The sequence below is a fragment of the Daphnia pulicaria genome, unplaced genomic scaffold (genome assembly GCF_021234035.1).
Source record: "Daphnia pulicaria isolate SC F1-1A unplaced genomic scaffold, SC_F0-13Bv2 h1tg000068l, whole genome shotgun sequence".
Lineage (NCBI taxonomy): Eukaryota > Metazoa > Arthropoda > Branchiopoda > Diplostraca > Daphniidae > Daphnia > Daphnia pulicaria.
In genome coordinates, this window is record NW_025804788.1 from 98,899 (window position 1) to 115,411 (window position 16,513).

A 16,513-nucleotide genomic window follows, 5' to 3' on the forward strand; every position below is an offset into this window, starting at 1 on the left:
AAATCTCGCAATGAAATTCATCCAGAATCATTCCTATAGATGAATTGAACCTATCCCTATGTCATTGAAATTTTTGATCTACGAATTTGGACTGGTAACCATCACGATTAATAACGCGATAAAATTTGACAAACTCTCAATGGAATTGATCCAGAATCATTCTTATAGATGAATTGAACCTATCTCTAAGGCATTGAAATGTTTCATCTACGAAATTGGACTGGTAACCATCGTGATTGAAAAAAAAATGTCAAGAAATTTGTTATTGAAAACAAACTATCCATCGCCAACGACATCCCGTATTCCCAAGCGGTCACCCTTCCAAGTACTAACGGAACTCGACGTAACTTAACTTCTGGGAGCTGACGAGACCAGGTGCGTTCTACGTGATATGGCCGTTGACATTCAAAAATGAAAATTTACCCTCCCAGTCCCAATGGATGAATAGAAAATCACTTCAAAGTGACAGAAATGTTTGTTCATTGAATTTTGACTGGTAACCATCGCGAATAAAAAGCGCGATCAACTTTGAAAAACTCGCAATGAAATTCATCCAGAATCATTCCTATAGATGAATTGAACCTATCCCTATGTCATTGAAATTTTTGATCTACGAATTTGGACTGGTAACCATCACGATTAATAACGCGATAAAATTTGACAAACTCTCAATGGAATTGATCCAGAATCATTCTTATAGATGAATTGAACCTATCTCTAAGGCATTGAAATGTTTCATCTACGAAATTGGACTGGTAACCATCGTGATTGAAAAAAAATGTCAAGAAATTTGTTATTGAAAACAAACTATCCATCGCCAACGACATCCCGTATTCCCAAGCGGTCACCCTTCCAAGTACTAACGGGACTCGACGTAACTTAACTTCTGGGAGCTGACGAGACCAGGTGCGTTCTACGTGATATGGCCGTTGACATTCAAAAATGAAAATTTACCCTCCCAGTCCCAATGGATGAATAGAAAATCACTTCAAAGTGACAGAAATGTTTGTTCATTGAATTTTGACTGGTAACCATCGCGAATAAAAAGCGCGATCAACTTTGAAAAACTCGCAATGAAATTCATCCAGAATCATTCCTATAGATGAATTGAACCTATCCCTATGTCATTGAAATTTTTGATCTACGAATTTGGACTGGTAACCATCACGATTAATAACGCGATAAAATTTGACAAACTCTCAATGGAATTGATCCAGAATCATTCTTATAGATGAATTGAACCTATCTCTAAGGCATTGAAATGTTTCATCTACGAAATTGGACTGGTAACCATCGTGATTGAAAAAAAATGTCAAGAAATTTGTTATTGAAAACAAACTATCCATCGCCAACGACATCCCGTATTCCCAAGCGGTCACCCTTCCAAGTACTAACGGGACTCGACGTAACTTAACTTCTGGGAGCTGACGAGACCAGGTGCGTTCTACGTGATATGGCCGTTGACATTCAAAAATGAAAATTTACCCTCCCAGTCCCAATGGATGAATAGAAAATCACTTCAAAGTGACAGAAATGTTTGTTCATTGAATTTTGACTGGTAACCTTCGCGAATAAAAAGCGCGATCAACTTTGAAAATCTCGCAATGAAATTCATCCAGAATCATTCCTATAGATGAATTGAACCTATCCCTATGTCATTGAAATTTTTGATCTACGAATTTGGACTGGTAACCATCACGATTAATAACGCGATAAAATTTGACAAACTCTCAATGGAATTGATCCAGAATCATTCTTATAGATGAATTGAACCTATCTCTAAGGCATTGAAATGTTTCATCTACGAAATTGGACTGGTAACCATCGTGATTGAAAAAAAAATGTCAAGAAATTTGTTATTGAAAACAAACTATCCATCGCCAACGACATCCCGTATTCCCAAGCGGTCACCCTTCCAAGTACTAACGGGACTCGACGTAACTTAACTTCTGGGAGCTGACGAGACCAGGTGCGTTCTACGTGATATGGCCGTTGACATTCAAAAATGAAAATTTACCCTCCCAGTCCCAATGGATGAATAGAAAATCACTTCAAAGTGACAGAAATGTTTGTTCATTGAATTTGGACTGGTAACCATCGCAAATAAAAAGCGCGATCAACTTTGAAAAACTCGCAATGAAATTCATCCAGAATCATTCCTATAGATGAATTGAACCTATCCATATGTCATTGAAATTTTTGATCTACGAATTTGGACTGGTAACCATTGCGATTAAAAAACGCGATAAAATTTGACAAAATCTCAATGGAATTGATCCAGAATCATTCTTATAGATGAATTGAACCTATCTCTAAGGCATTGAAATGTTTCATCTACGAAATTGGACTGGTAACCATCGTTATTGAAAAAAAATTTCAAGTAATTTTTTATTGAAAACAAGCTATTCATCGCCAACGACATCCCGTATTCCCAAGCGGTCACCCTTCCAAGTACTAACGGGACTCGACGTTACTTAACTTCTGGGAGCTGACAAGACCAGGTGCGTTCTACGTGATATGGCCGTTGACATTCAAAAATGAAAATTTACCCTCCCAGTCCCAATGGATGAATAGAAAATCACTTCAAAGTGACAGAAATGTTTGTTCATTGAATTTGGACTGGTAACCATCGCAAATAAAAAGCGCGATCAACTTTGAAAAACTCGCAATGAAATTCATCCAGAATCATTCCTATAGATGAATTGAACCTATCCCTATGTCATTGAAATTTTTGATCTACGAATTTGGACTGGTAACCATTGCGATTAAAAAACGCGATAAAATTTGACAAAATCTCAATGGAATTGATCCAGAATCATTCTTATAGATGAATTGAACCTATCTCTAAGGCATTGAAATGTTTCATCTACGAAATTGGACTGGTAACCATCGTTATTGAAAAAAAATTTCAAGTAATTTTTTATTGAAAACAAGCTATTCATCGCCAACGACATCCCGTATTCCCAAGCGGTCACCCTTCCAAGTACTAACGGGACTCGACGTAACTTAACTTCTGGGAGCTGACGAGACCAGGTGCGTTCTACGTGATATGGCCGTTGACATTCAAAAATGAAAATTTACCCTCCCAGTCCCAATGGATGAATAGAAAATCACTTCAAAGTGACAGAAATGTTTGTTCATTGAATTTGGACTGGTAACCATCGCGAATAAAAAGCGCGATCAACTTTGAAAAACTCGCAATGAAATTCATCCAGAATCATTCCTATAGATGAATTGAACCTATCCCTATGTCATTGAAATTTTTGATCTACGAATTTGGACTGGTAACCATCACGATTAATAACGCGATAAAATTTGACAAACTCTCAATGGAATTGATCCAGAATCATTCTTATAGATGAATTGAACCTATCTCTAAGGCATTGAAATGTTTCATCTACGAAATTGGACTGGTAACCATCGTGATTGAAAAAAAATGTCAAGAAATTTGTTATTGAAAACAAACTATCCATCGCCAACGACATCCCGTATTCCCAAACGGTCACCCTTCCAAGTACTAACGGGACTCGACGTTACTTAACTTCTGGGAGCTGACGAGACCAGGTGCGTTCTACGTGATATGGCCGTTGACATTCAAAAATGAAAATTTACCCTCCCAGTCCCAATGGATGAATAGAAAATCACTTCAAAGTGACAGAAATGTTTGTTCATTGAATTTGGACTGGTAACCATCGCGAATAAAAAGCGCGATCAACTTTGAAAATCTCGCAATGAAATTCATCCAGAATCATTCCTATAGATGAATTGAACCTATCCCTATGTCATTGAAATTTTTGATCTACGAATTTGGACTGGTAACCATTGCGATTAAAAAACGCGATAAAATTTGACAAAATCTCAATGGAATTGATCCAGAATCATTCTTATAGATGAATTGAACCTATCTCTAAGGCATTGAAATGTTTCATCTACGAAATTGGACTGGTAACCATCGTTATTGAAAAAAAATTTCAAGTAATTTTTTATTGAAAACAAGCTATTCATCGCCAACGACATCCCGTATTCCCAAGCGGTCACCCTTCCAAGTACTAACGGGACTCGACGTAACTTAACTTCTGGGAGCTGACGAGACCAGGTGCGTTCTACGTGATATGGCCGTTGACATTCAAAAATGAAAATTTACCCTCCCAGTCCCAATGGATGAATAGAAAATCACTTCAAAGTGACAGAAATGTTTGTTCATTGAATTTGGACTGGTAACCATCGCGAATAAAAAGCGCGATCAACTTTGAAAAACTCTCAATGGAATTGATCCAGAATCATTCTTATAGATGAATTGAACCTATCTCTAAGGCATTGAAATGTTTCATCTACGAAATTGGACTGGTAACCATCGTTATTGAAAAAAAATGTCAAGAAATTTGTTATTGAAAACAAACTATCCATCGCCAACGACATCCCGTATTCCCAAGCGGTCACCCTTCCAAGTACTAACGGGACTCGACGTAACTTAACTTCTGGGAGCTGACGAGACCAGGTGCGTTCTACGTGATATGGCCGTTGACATTCAAAAATGAAAATTTACCCTCCCAGTCCCAATGGATGAATAGAAAATCACTTCAAAGTGACAGAAATGTTTGTTCATTGAATTTTGACTGGTAACCATCGCGAATAAAAAGCGCGATCAACTTTGAAAATCTCGCAATGAAATTCATCCAGAATCATTCCTATAGATGAATTGAACCTATCCCTATGTCATTGAAATTTTTGATCTACGAATTTGGACTGGTAACCATCACGATTAATAACGCGATAAAATTTGACAAACTCTCAATGGAATTGATCCAGAATCATTCTTATAGATGAATTGAACCTATCTCTAAGGCATTGAAATGTTTCATCTACGAAATTGGACTGGTAACCATCGTGATTGAAAAAAATGTCAAGAAATTTGTTATTGAAAACAAACTATCCATCGCCAACGACATCCCGTATTCCCAAGCGGTCACCCTTCCAAGTACTAACGGGACTCGACGTAACTTAACTTCTGGGAGCTGACGAGACCAGGTGCGTTCTACGTGATATGGCCGTTGACATTCAAAAATGAAAATTTACCCTCCCATTCCCAATGGATGAATAGAAAATCACTTCAAAGTGACAGAAATGTTTGTTCATTGAATTTGGACTGGTAACCATCGCGAATAAAAAGCGCGATCAACTTTGAAAATCTCGCAATGAAATTCATCCAGAATCATTCCTATAGATGAATTGAACCTTTCCCTATGTCATTGAAATTTTTGATCTACGAATTTGGACTGGTAACCATCACGATTAAAAAACGCGATAAAATTTGACAAACTCTCAATGGAATTGATCCAGAATCATTCTTATAGATGAATTGAACCTATCTCTAAGGCATTGAAATGTTTCATCTACGAAATTGGACTGGTAACCATCGTGATTGAAAAAAAATGTCAAGAAATTTTTTATTGAAAACAAACTATTCATCGCCAACGACATCCCGTATTCCCAAGCGGTCACCCTTCCAAGTACTAACGGGACTCGACGTAACTTAACTTCTGGGAGCTGACGAGACCAGGTGCGTTCTACGTGATATGGCCGTTGACATTCAAAAATGAAAATTTACCCTCCCATTCCCAATGGATGAATAGAAAATCACTTCAAAGTGACAGAAATGTTTGTTCTTTGAATTTGGACTGGTAACCATCGCAAATAAAAAGCGCGATCAACTTTGAAAAACTCGCAATGAAATTCATCCAGAATCATTCCTATAGATGAATTGAACCTATCCCTATGTCATTGACATTTTTGATCTACGAATTTGGACTGGTAACCATCACGATTAAAAAACGCGATAAAATTTGACAAACTCTCAATGGAATTGATCCAGAATCATTCTTATAGATGAATTGAACCTATCTCTAAGGCATTGAAATGTTTCATCTACGAAATTGGACTGGTAACCATCGTTATTGAAAAAAAATTTCAAGAAATTTTTTATTGAAAACAAACTATTCATCGCCAACGACATCCCGTATTCCCAAGCGGTCACCCTTCCAAGTACTAACGGGACTCGACGTAACTTAACTTCTGGGAGCTGACGAGACCAGGTGCGTTCTACGTGATATGGCCGTTGACATTCAAAAATGAAAATTTACCCTCCCAGTCCCAATGGATGAATAGAAAATCACTTCAAAGTGACAGAAATGTTTGTTCATTGAATTTGGACTGGTAACCATCGCGAATAAAAAGCGCGATCAACTTTGAAAAACTCGCAATGAAATTCATCCAGAATCATTCCTATAGATGAATTGAACCTATCCCTATGTCATTGACATTTTTGATCTACGAATTTGGACTGGTAACCATCACGATTAAAAAACGCGATAAAATTTGACAAACTCTCCATGGAATTGATCCAGAATCATTCTTATAGATGAATTGAACCTATCTCTAAGGCATTGAAATGTTTCATCTACGAAATTGGACTGGTAACCATCGTTATTGAAAAAAAATTTCAAGAAATTTTTTATTGAAAACAAACTATTCATCGCCAACGACATCCCGTATTCCCAAGCGGTCACCCTTCCAAGTACTAACGGGACTCGACGTAACTTAACTTCTGGGAGCTGACGAGACCAGGTGCGTTCTACGTGATATGGCCGTTGACATTCAAAAATGAAAATTTACCCTCCCAGTCCCAATGGATGAATAGAAAATCACTTCAAAGTGACAGAAATGTTTGTTCATTGAATTTGGACTGGTAACCATCGCGAATAAAAAGCGCGATCAACTTTGAAAAACTCGCAATGAAATTCATCCAGAATCATTCCTATAGATGAATTGAACCTATCCCTATGTCATTGACATTTTTGATCTACGAATTTGGACTGGTAACCATCACGATTAAAAAACGCGATAAAATTTGACAAACTCTCAATGGAATTGATCCAGAATCATTCTTATAGATGAATTGAACCTATCTCTAAGGCATTGAAATGTTTCATCTACGAAATTGGACTGGTAACCATCGTTATTGAAAAAAAATTTCAAGAAATTTTTTATTGAAAACAAACTATTCATCGCCAACGACATCCCGTATTCCCAAGCGGTCACCCTTCCAAGTACTAACGGGACTCGACGTAACTTAACTTCTGGGAGCTGACGAGACCAGGTGCGTTCTACGTGATATGGCCGTTGACATTCAAAAATGAAAATTTACCCTCCCAGTCCCAATGGATGAATAGAAAATCACTTCAAAGTGACAGAAATGTTTGTTCATTGAATTTGGACTGGTAACCATCGCGAATAAAAAGCGCGATCAACTTTGAAAAACTCGCAATGAAATTCATCCAGAATCATTCCTATAGATGAATTGAACCTATCCCTATGTCATTGACATTTTTGATCTACGAATTTGGACTGGTAACCATCACGATTAAAAAACGCGATAAAATTTGACAAACTCTCAATGGAATTGATCCAGAATCATTCTTATAGATGAATTGAACCTATCTCTAAGGCATTGAAATGTTTCATCTACGAAATTGGACTGGTAACCATCGTTATTGAAAAAAAATTTCAAGAAATTTTTTATTGAAAACAAACTATTCATCGCCAACGACATCCCGTATTCCCAAGCGGTCACCCTTCCAAGTACTAACGGGACTCGACGTAACTTAACTTCTGGGAGCTGACGAGACCAGGTGCGTTCTACGTGATATGGCCGTTGACATTCAAAAATGAAAATTTACCCTCCCAGTCCCAATGGATGAATAGAAAATCACTTCAAAGTGACAGAAATGTTTGTTCATTGAATTTTGACTGGTAACCATCGCGAATAAAAAGCGCGATGAACTTTGAAAAACTCGCAATGAAATTCATCCAGAATCATTCCTATAGATGAATTGAACCTATCTCTATGTCATTGAAATTTTTGATCTACGAATTTGGACTGGTAACCATCACGATTAATAACGCGATAAAATTTGACAAACTCTCAATGGAATTGATCCAGAATCATTCTTATAGATGAATTGAACCTATCTCTAAGGCATTGAAATGTTTCATCTACGAAATTGGACTGGTAACCATCGTGATTGAAAAAAAATGTCAAGAAATTTGTTATTGAAAACAAACTATCCATCGCCAACGACATCCCGTATTCCCAAGCGGTCACCCTTCCAAGTACTAACGGGACTCGACGTAACTTAACTTCTGGGAGCTGACGAGACCAGGTGCGTTCTACGTGATATGGCCGTTGACATTCAAAAATGAAAATTTACCCTCCCAGTCCCAATGGATGAATAGAAAATCACTTCAAAGTGACAGAAATGTTTGTTCATTGAATTTGGACTGGTAACCATCGCGAATAAAAAGCGCGATCAACTTTGAAAAACTCGCAATGAAATTCATCCAGAATCATTCCTATAGATGAATTGAACCTATCCCTATGTCATTGAAATTTTTGATCTACGAATTTGGACTGGTAACCATTGCGATTAAAAAACGCGATAAAATTTGACAAAATCTCAATGGAATTGATCCAGAATCATTCTTATAGATGAATTGAACCTATCTCTAAGGCATTGAAATGTTTCATCTACGAAATTGGACTGGTAACCATCGTTATTGAAAAAAATTTCAAGAAATTTTTTATTGAAAACAAACTATTCATCGCCAACGACATCCCGTATTCCCAAGCGGTCACCCTTCCAAGTACTAACGGGACTCGACGTAACTTAACTTCTGGGAGCTGACGAGACCAGGTGCGTTCTACGTGATATGGCCGTTGACATTCAAAAATGAAAATTTACCCTCCCAGTCCCAATGGATGAATAGAAAATCACTTCAAAGTGACAGAAATGTTTGTTCATTGAATTTTGACTGGTAACCTTCGCGAATAAAAAGCGCGATCAACTTTGAAAATCTCGCAATGAAATTCATCCAGAATCATTCCTATAGATGAATTGAACCTATCCCTATGTCATTGAAATTTTTGATCTACGAATTTGGACTGGTAACCATTGCGATTAAAAAACGCGATAAAATTTGACAAACTCTCAATGGAATTGATCCAGAATCATTCTTATAGATGAATTGAACCTATCTCTAAGGCATTGAAATGTTTCATCTACGAAATTGGACTGGTAACCATCGTTATTGAAAAAAATTTCAAGAAATTTTTTATTGAAAACAAACTATTCATCGCCAACGACATCCCGTATTCCCAAGCGGTCACCCTTCCAAGTACTAACGGGACTCGACGTAACTTAACTTCTGGGAGCTGACGAGACCAGGTGCGTTCTACGTGATATGACCGTTGACATTCAAAAATGAAAATTTACCCTCCCAGTCCCAATGGATGAATAGAAAATCACTTCAAAGTGACAGAAATGTTTGTTCATTGAATTTGGACTGGTAACCATCGCGAATAAAAAGCGCGATCAACTTTGAAAAACTCGCAATGAAATTCATCCAGAATCATTCCTATAGATGAATTGAACCTATCCCTATGTCATTGACATTTTTGATCTACGAATTTGGACTGGTAACCATCACGATTAAAAAACGCGATAAAATATGACAAACTCTCAATGGAATTGATCCAGAATCATTCTTATAGATGAATTGAACCTATCTCTAAGGCATTGAAATGTTTCATCTACGAAATTGGACTGGTAACCATCGTGATTGAAAAAAAATGTCAAGAAATTTGTTATTGAAAACAAACTATCCATCGCCAACGACATCCCGTATTCCCAAGCGGTCACCCTTCCAAGTACTAACGGGACTCGACGTAACTTAACTTCTGGGAGCTGACGAGACCAGGTGCGTTCTACGTGATATGGCCGTTGACATTCAAAAATGAAAATTTACCCTCCCAGTCCCAATGGATGAATAGAAAATCACTTCAAAGTGACAGAAATGTTTGTTCATTGAATTTGGACTGGTAACCATCGCAAATAAAAAGCGCGATCAACTTTGAAAAACTCGCAATGAAATTCATCCAGAATCATTCCTATAGATGAATTGAACCTATCCCTATGTCATTGAAATTTTTGATCTACGAATTTGGACTGGTAACCATTGCGATTAAAAAACGCGATAAAATTTGACAAAATCTCAATGGAATTGATCCAGAATCATTCTTATAGATGAATTGAACCTATCTCTAAGGCATTGAAATGTTTCATCTACGAAATTGGACTGGTAACCATCGTTATTGAAAAAAATTTCAAGAAATTTGTTATTGAAAACAAACTATTCATCGCCAACGACATCCCGTATTCCCAAGCGGTCACCCTTCCAAGTACTAACGGGACTCGACGTAACTTAACTTCTGGGAGCTGACGAGACCAGGTGCGTTCTACGTGATATGGCCGTTGACATTCAAAAATGAAAATTTACCCTCCCAGTCCCAATGGATGAATAGAAAATCACTTCAAAGTGACAGAAATGTTTGTTCATTGAATTTGGACTGGTAACCATCGCAAATAAAAAGCGCGATCAACTTTGAAAAACTCGCAATGAAATTCATCCAGAATCATTCCTATAGATGAATTGAACCTATCCCTATGTCATTGAAATTTTTGATCTACGAATTTGGACTGGTAACCATTGCGATTAAAAAACGCGATAAAATTTGACAAAATCTCAATGGAATTGATCCAGAATCATTCTTATAGATGAATTGAACCTATCTCTAAGGCATTGAAATGTTTCATCTACGAAATTGGACTGGTAACCATCGTGATTGAAAAAAAATGTCAAGAAATTTGTTATTGAAAACAAACTATCCATCGCCAACGACATCCCGTATTCCCAAGCGGTCACCCTTCCAAGTACTAACGGGACTCGACGTAACTTAACTTCTGGGAGCTGACGAGACCAGGTGCGTTCTACGTGATATGGCCGTTGACATTCAAAAATGAAAATTTACCCTCCCAGTCCCAATGGATGAATAGAAAATCACTTCAAAGTGACAGAAATGTTTGTTCATTGAATTTGGACTGGTAACCATCGCGAATAAAAAGCGCGATCAACTTTGAAAAACTCGCAATGAAATTCATCCAGAATCATTCCTATAGATGAATTGAACCTATCCCTATGTCATTGAAATTTTTGATCTACGAATTTGGACTGGTAACCATTGCGATTAAAAAACGCGATAAAATTTGACAAACTCTCAATGGAATTGATCCAGAATCATTCTTATAGATGAATTGAACCTATCTCTAAGGCATTGAAATGTTTCATCTACGAAATTGGACTGGTAACCATCGTTATTGAAAAAAATTTCAAGAAATTTTTTATTGAAAACAAACTATTCATCGCCAACGACATCCCGTATTCCCAAGCGGTCACCCTTCCAAGTACTAACGGGACTCGACGTAACTTAACTTCTGGGAGCTGACGAGACCAGGTGCGTTCTACGTGATATGACCGTTGACATTCAAAAATGAAAATTTACCCTCCCAGTCCCAATGGATGAATAGAAAATCACTTCAAAGTGACAGAAATGTTTGTTCATTGAATTTGGACTGGTAACCATCGCGAATAAAAAGCGCGATCAACTTTGAAAAACTCGCAATGAAATTCATCCAGAATCATTCCTATAGATGAATTGAACCTATCCCTATGTCATTGACATTTTTGATCTACGAATTTGGACTGGTAACCATCACGATTAAAAAACGCGATAAAATATGACAAACTCTCAATGGAATTGATCCAGAATCATTCTTATAGATGAATTGAACCTATCTCTAAGGCATTGAAATGTTTCATCTACGAAATTGGACTGGTAACCATCGTGATTGAAAAAAAATGTCAAGAAATTTGTTATTGAAAACAAACTATCCATCGCCAACGACATCCCGTATTCCCAAGCGGTCACCCTTCCAAGTACTAACGGGACTCGACGTAACTTAACTTCTGGGAGCTGACGAGACCAGGTGCGTTCTACGTGATATGGCCGTTGACATTCAAAAATGAAAATTTACCCTCCCAGTCCCAATGGATGAATAGAAAATCACTTCAAAGTGACAGAAATGTTTGTTCATTGAATTTGGACTGGTAACCATCGCAAATAAAAAGCGCGATCAACTTTGAAAAACTCGCAATGAAATTCATCCAGAATCATTCCTATAGATGAATTGAACCTATCCCTATGTCATTGAAATTTTTGATCTACGAATTTGGACTGGTAACCATTGCGATTAAAAAACGCGATAAAATTTGACAAAATCTCAATGGAATTGATCCAGAATCATTCTTATAGATGAATTGAACCTATCTCTAAGGCATTGAAATGTTTCATCTACGAAATTGGACTGGTAACCATCGTTATTGAAAAAAAATTTCAAGAAATTTGTTATTGAAAACAAACTATTCATCGCCAACGACATCCCGTATTCCCAAGCGGTCACCCTTCCAAGTACTAACGGGACTCGACGTAACTTAACTTCTGGGAGCTGACGAGACCAGGTGCGTTCTACGTGATATGGCCGTTGACATTCAAAAATGAAAATTTACCCTCCCAGTCCCAATGGATGAATAGAAAATCACTTCAAAGTGACAGAAATGTTTGTTCATTGAATTTTGACTGGTAACCATCGCGAATAAAAAGCGCGATGAACTTTGAAAAACTCGCAATGAAATTCATCCAGAATCATTCCTATAGATGAATTGAACCTATCTCTATGTCATTGAAATTTTTGATCTACGAATTTGGACTGGTAACCATCACGATTAATAACGCGATAAAATTTGACAAACTCTCAATGGAATTGATCCAGAATCATTCTTATAGATGAATTGAACCTATCTCTAAGGCATTGAAATGTTTCATCTACGAAATTGGACTGGTAACCATCGTTATTGAAAAAAATTTCAAGAAATTTTTTATTGAAAACAAACTATTCATCGCCAACGACATCCCGTATTCCCAAGCGGTCACCCTTCCAAGTACTAACGGGACTCGACGTAACTTAACTTCTGGGAGCTGACGAGACCAGGTGCGTTCTACGTGATATGACCGTTGACATTCAAAAATGAAAATTTACCCTCCCAGTCCCAATGGATGAATAGAAAATCACTTCAAAGTGACAGAAATGTTTGTTCATTGAATTTGGACTGGTAACCATCGCGAATAAAAAGCGCGATCAACTTTGAAAAACTCGCAATGAAATTCATCCAGAATCATTCCTATAGATGAATTGAACCTATCCCTATGTCATTGACATTTTTTATCTACGAATTTGGACTGGTAACCATCACGATTAAAAAACGCGATAAAATATGACAAACTCTCAATGGAATTGATCCAGAATCATTCTTATAGATGAATTGAACCTATCTCTAAGGCATTGAAATGTTTCATCTACGAAATTGGACTGGTAACCATCGTGATTGAAAAAAAATGTCAAGAAATTTGTTATTGAAAACAAACTATCCATCGCCAACGACATCCCGTATTCCCAAGCGGTCACCCTTCCAAGTACTAACGGGACTCGACGTAACTTAACTTCTGGGAGCTGACGAGACCAGGTGCGTTCTACGTGATATGGCCGTTGACATTCAAAAATGAAAATTTACCCTCCCAGTCCCAATGGATGAATAGAAAATCACTTCAAAGTGACAGAAATGTTTGTTCATTGAATTTGGACTGGTAACCATCGCAAATAAAAAGCGCGATCAACTTTGAAAAACTCGCAATGAAATTCATCCAGAATCATTCCTATAGATGAATTGAACCTATCCCTATGTCATTGAAATTTTTGATCTACGAATTTGGACTGGTAACCATTGCGATTAAAAAACGCGATAAAATTTGACAAAATCTCAATGGAATTGATCCAGAATCATTCTTATAGATGAATTGAACCTATCTCTAAGGCATTGAAATGTTTCATCTACGAAATTGGACTGGTAACCATCGTTATTGAAAAAAAATGTCAAGAAATTTGTTATTGAAAACAAACTATCCATCGCCAACGACATCCCGTATTCCCAAGCGGTCACCCTTCCAAGTACTAACGGGACTCGACGTAACTTAACTTCTGGGAGCTGACGAGACCAGGTGCGTTCTACGTGATATGGCCGTTGACATTCAAAAATGAAAATTTACCCTCCCAGTCCCAATGGATGAATAGAAAATCACTTCAAAGTGACAGAAATGTTTGTTCATTGAATTTGGACTGGTAACCATCGCGAATAAAAAGCGCGATCAACTTTGAAAAACTCGCAATGAAATTCATCCAGAATCATTCCTATAGATGAATTGAACCTATCCCTATGTCATTGAAATTTTTGATCTACGAATTTGGACTGGTAACCATTGCGATTAAAAAACGCGATAAAATTTGACAAACTCTCAATGGAATTGATCCAGAATCATTCTTATAGATGAATTGAACCTATCTCTAAGGCATTGAAATGTTTCATCTACGAAATTGGACTGGTAACCATCGTTATTGAAAAAAATTTCAAGAAATTTTTTATTGAAAACAAACTATTCATCGCCAACGACATCCCGTATTCCCAAGCGGTCACCCTTCCAAGTACTAACGGGACTCGACGTAACTTAACTTCTGGGAGCTGACGAGACCAGGTGCGTTCTACGTGATATGACCGTTGACATTCAAAAATGAAAATTTACCCTCCCAGTCCCAATGGATGAATAGAAAATCACTTCAAAGTGACAGAAATGTTTGTTCATTGAATTTGGACTGGTAACCATCGCGAATAAAAAGCGCGATCAACTTTGAAAAACTCGCAATGAAATTCATCCAGAATCATTCCTATAGATGAATTGAACCTATCCCTATGTCATTGACATTTTTGATCTACGAATTTGGACTGGTAACCATCACGATTAAAAAACGCGATAAAATATGACAAACTCTCAATGGAATTGATCCAGAATCATTCTTATAGATGAATTGAACCTATCTCTAAGGCATTGAAATGTTTCATCTACGAAATTGGACTGGTAACCATCGTGATTGAAAAAAAATGTCAAGAAATTTGTTATTGAAAACAAACTATCCATCGCCAACGACATCCCGTATTCCCAAGCGGTCACCCTTCCAAGTACTAACGGGACTCGACGTAACTTAACTTCTGGGAGCTGACGAGACCAGGTGCGTTCTACGTGATATGGCCGTTGACATTCAAAAATGAAAATTTACCCTCCCAGTCCCAATGGATGAATAGAAAATCACTTCAAAGTGACAGAAATGTTTGTTCATTGAATTTGGACTGGTAACCATCGCAAATAAAAAGCGCGATCAACTTTGAAAAACTCGCAATGAAATTCATCCAGAATCATTCCTATAGATGAATTGAACCTATCCCTATGTCATTGAAATTTTTGATCTACGAATTTGGACTGGTAACCATTGCGATTAAAAAACGCGATAAAATTTGACAAAATCTCAATGGAATTGATCCAGAATCATTCTTATAGATGAATTGAACCTATCTCTAAGGCATTGAAATGTTTCATCTACGAAATTGGACTGGTAACCATCGTTATTGAAAAAAAATTTCAAGAAATTTGTTATTGAAAACAAACTATTCATCGCCAACGACATCCCGTATTCCCAAGCGGTCACCCTTCCAAGTACTAACGGGACTCGACGTAACTTAACTTCTGGGAGCTGACGAGACCAGGTGCGTTCTACGTGATATGGCCGTTGACATTCAAAAATGAAAATTTACCCTCCCAGTCCCAATGGATGAATAGAAAATCACTTCAAAGTGACAGAAATGTTTGTTCATTGAATTTTGACTGGTAACCATCGCGAATAAAAAGCGCGATGAACTTTGAAAAACTCGCAATGAAATTCATCCAGAATCATTCCTATAGATGAATTGAACCTATCTCTATGTCATTGAAATTTTTGATCTACGAATTTGGACTGGTAACCATCACGATTAATAACGCGATAAAATTTGACAAACTCTCAATGGAATTGATCCAGAATCATTCTTATAGATGAATTGAACCTATCTCTAAGGCATTGAAATGTTTCATCTACGAAATTGGACTGGTAACCATCGTTATTGAAAAAAATTTCAAGAAATTTTTTATTGAAAACAAACTATTCATCGCCAACGACATCCCGTATTCCCAAGCGGTCACCCTTCCAAGTACTAACGGGACTCGACGTAACTTAACTTCTGGGAGCTGACGAGACCAGGTGCGTTCTACGTGATATGACCGTTGACATTCAAAAATGAAAATTTACCCTCCCAGTCCCAATGGATGAATAGAAAATCACTTCAAAGTGACAGAAATGTTTGTTCATTGAATTTGGACTGGTAACCATCGCGAATAAAAAGCGCGATCAACTTTGAAAAACTCGCAATGAAATTCATCCAGAATCATTCCTATAGATGAATTGAACCTATCCCTATGTCATTGACATTTTTTATCTACGAATTTGGACTGGTAACCATCACGATTAAAAAACGCGATAAAATATGACAAACTCTCAATGGAATTGATCCAGAATCATTCTTA

The 16,513-nt window shown here is 37.2% G+C and overlaps 31 pseudogenes; all 31 read right to left on the minus strand.

Moving 5' to 3' along the window:
* Positions 1–284: 284 nt before the first annotated feature.
* Positions 285–403, minus strand: LOC124317995 (annotated as a pseudogene).
* Positions 404–815: 412 nt separating this feature from the next.
* LOC124318043 lies at positions 816–934 on the minus strand (annotated as a pseudogene).
* Positions 935–1,346: 412 nt separating this feature from the next.
* LOC124318054 lies at positions 1,347–1,465 on the minus strand (annotated as a pseudogene).
* Positions 1,466–1,878: 413 nt separating this feature from the next.
* On the minus strand, positions 1,879–1,997 carry LOC124318066 (annotated as a pseudogene).
* A 413-nt stretch (positions 1,998–2,410) lies between these two features.
* On the minus strand, positions 2,411–2,529 carry LOC124318220 (annotated as a pseudogene).
* Positions 2,530–2,942: 413 nt separating this feature from the next.
* Positions 2,943–3,061, minus strand: LOC124318078 (annotated as a pseudogene).
* Positions 3,062–3,473: 412 nt separating this feature from the next.
* Positions 3,474–3,592, minus strand: LOC124318187 (annotated as a pseudogene).
* A 413-nt stretch (positions 3,593–4,005) lies between these two features.
* On the minus strand, positions 4,006–4,124 carry LOC124318090 (annotated as a pseudogene).
* Positions 4,125–4,407: 283 nt separating this feature from the next.
* On the minus strand, positions 4,408–4,526 carry LOC124318101 (annotated as a pseudogene).
* A 411-nt stretch (positions 4,527–4,937) lies between these two features.
* Positions 4,938–5,056, minus strand: LOC124318114 (annotated as a pseudogene).
* Positions 5,057–5,469: 413 nt separating this feature from the next.
* Positions 5,470–5,588, minus strand: LOC124318125 (annotated as a pseudogene).
* Positions 5,589–6,001: 413 nt separating this feature from the next.
* On the minus strand, positions 6,002–6,120 carry LOC124318136 (annotated as a pseudogene).
* Positions 6,121–6,533: 413 nt separating this feature from the next.
* On the minus strand, positions 6,534–6,652 carry LOC124318148 (annotated as a pseudogene).
* Positions 6,653–7,065: 413 nt separating this feature from the next.
* LOC124318160 lies at positions 7,066–7,184 on the minus strand (annotated as a pseudogene).
* A 413-nt stretch (positions 7,185–7,597) lies between these two features.
* LOC124318173 lies at positions 7,598–7,716 on the minus strand (annotated as a pseudogene).
* Positions 7,717–8,128: 412 nt separating this feature from the next.
* LOC124318184 lies at positions 8,129–8,247 on the minus strand (annotated as a pseudogene).
* Positions 8,248–8,659: 412 nt separating this feature from the next.
* Positions 8,660–8,778, minus strand: LOC124318195 (annotated as a pseudogene).
* Positions 8,779–9,190: 412 nt separating this feature from the next.
* LOC124318705 lies at positions 9,191–9,309 on the minus strand (annotated as a pseudogene).
* Positions 9,310–9,722: 413 nt separating this feature from the next.
* On the minus strand, positions 9,723–9,841 carry LOC124318207 (annotated as a pseudogene).
* Positions 9,842–10,253: 412 nt separating this feature from the next.
* On the minus strand, positions 10,254–10,372 carry LOC124318218 (annotated as a pseudogene).
* A 413-nt stretch (positions 10,373–10,785) lies between these two features.
* LOC124318231 lies at positions 10,786–10,904 on the minus strand (annotated as a pseudogene).
* Positions 10,905–11,316: 412 nt separating this feature from the next.
* Positions 11,317–11,435, minus strand: LOC124318706 (annotated as a pseudogene).
* A 413-nt stretch (positions 11,436–11,848) lies between these two features.
* LOC124318243 lies at positions 11,849–11,967 on the minus strand (annotated as a pseudogene).
* A 413-nt stretch (positions 11,968–12,380) lies between these two features.
* LOC124318254 lies at positions 12,381–12,499 on the minus strand (annotated as a pseudogene).
* Positions 12,500–12,910: 411 nt separating this feature from the next.
* On the minus strand, positions 12,911–13,029 carry LOC124318707 (annotated as a pseudogene).
* A 413-nt stretch (positions 13,030–13,442) lies between these two features.
* Positions 13,443–13,561, minus strand: LOC124318261 (annotated as a pseudogene).
* A 413-nt stretch (positions 13,562–13,974) lies between these two features.
* LOC124318262 lies at positions 13,975–14,093 on the minus strand (annotated as a pseudogene).
* A 412-nt stretch (positions 14,094–14,505) lies between these two features.
* On the minus strand, positions 14,506–14,624 carry LOC124318708 (annotated as a pseudogene).
* A 413-nt stretch (positions 14,625–15,037) lies between these two features.
* Positions 15,038–15,156, minus strand: LOC124318263 (annotated as a pseudogene).
* A 413-nt stretch (positions 15,157–15,569) lies between these two features.
* Positions 15,570–15,688, minus strand: LOC124318264 (annotated as a pseudogene).
* A 411-nt stretch (positions 15,689–16,099) lies between these two features.
* On the minus strand, positions 16,100–16,218 carry LOC124318709 (annotated as a pseudogene).
* Positions 16,219–16,513: the final 295 nt, after the last annotated feature.